The 1112-nt window shown below is 47.4% G+C and overlaps 1 non-coding gene across 1 annotated transcript; it reads right to left on the bottom strand.

Annotated features, from left to right (window-relative positions):
* Nucleotides 1-381: 381 nt before the first annotated feature.
* Nucleotides 382-453, bottom strand: TRNAC-GCA (transfer RNA cysteine (anticodon GCA)). Its single transcript has one exon. It is a non-coding gene; the product is annotated as a tRNA-Cys (tRNA).
* Nucleotides 454-1112: the final 659 nt, after the last annotated feature.

Here is a 1112-nt window from a genome sequence, read left to right on the forward strand (position 1 = left end):
CAGGTTTGATCCCTGGGTCAGGAAGATCCCCTGGTGTAGGAAATGGCAACTCACTCCATTATTCTTGCCTGAAAAGTCCCATGGACAGAGGAGCCTGGCAGGTTACAGCCCGTGGGGTTGCAAAGAGTTGGACGCAACTGAGTGATGAAAACAAGAAAAAATATGGACTGCTTCCAAATTTGCACGTCATCCTTCTACAAGGATGAGGTTAATCTTCTGTATTATTATAGTTTTGGTATTGAGTAAGTGAGTGAGTGAAGTTGCTTAGTCATGTCCAACTATTTGTGACCCCATGGACTGTAATCTACCAGGCTCTTCTACCCATGAAATTTTCCAGGCAAGAGTACTGGAGTGCATTGCCATTTCCTTCTCCAGGGGATCTTCCCCACCCAGGGATTGAACCTGGGTCTCCTGCATTGCAAGCAGATGCTTTACCATCTGAGCCACCGGGGAAGCCCATGTTTTGGTATTAGGTTGGCCAAAAAGTCATTTCTGTAACATCTTATGGAAAAATCTGAATGACCATTTGGCCAACCCAACACATGGGCTGTCAAAGTGATGTTTTATGTGTTTTAAGTAAAAACATAATAAGATCCACTCTTGTGAATTTTTAAGTAAAACTCCAGGCAGGTAAGTCCCTTCTTTCCTGAGGCCTCTTGTGCTCCTGCTGCTGCTGCTGCTGCTAAGTCGCTTCAGTCATGTCTGACTCTGTGCGACCCCATAGACCGCAGCCCACCAGGCTCCCCCATCCCTGGAATTCTCCAGGCAAGAGTACTGGAGTGGGTTGCCATTGCCTTCTCCGTCCTGTGCTCCTAGGACACTGCAATAGACAGCTACCTGGGGCATACAGGATCTCAGCTGAGAGAGTATACCTTCTGCTGCATCATTATCTGGCTCTTTCAGCTTAAACGCAGCCTGTGTTCCCCACTGCAAACTTCACACTCACACCAGCTGAGATTGTGTAAAATGGTTCAGCAGTCCTCAAGCAGGCTATAGAAATGCCAGGGCCTGTCTCATTGGCTCAGCTCTCACATTCACCCCCAAATATTACTGGAAAGGAGAGAGACAATCCCATCTCAAGGATCTAAGGACAGCCAGAATGAGTGAGAAGG

Source organism: Bos mutus, chromosome 21, assembly GCF_027580195.1.
Source record: "Bos mutus isolate GX-2022 chromosome 21, NWIPB_WYAK_1.1, whole genome shotgun sequence".
In the NCBI taxonomy this organism is placed as follows: Eukaryota; Metazoa; Chordata; class Mammalia; order Artiodactyla; family Bovidae; genus Bos; species Bos mutus.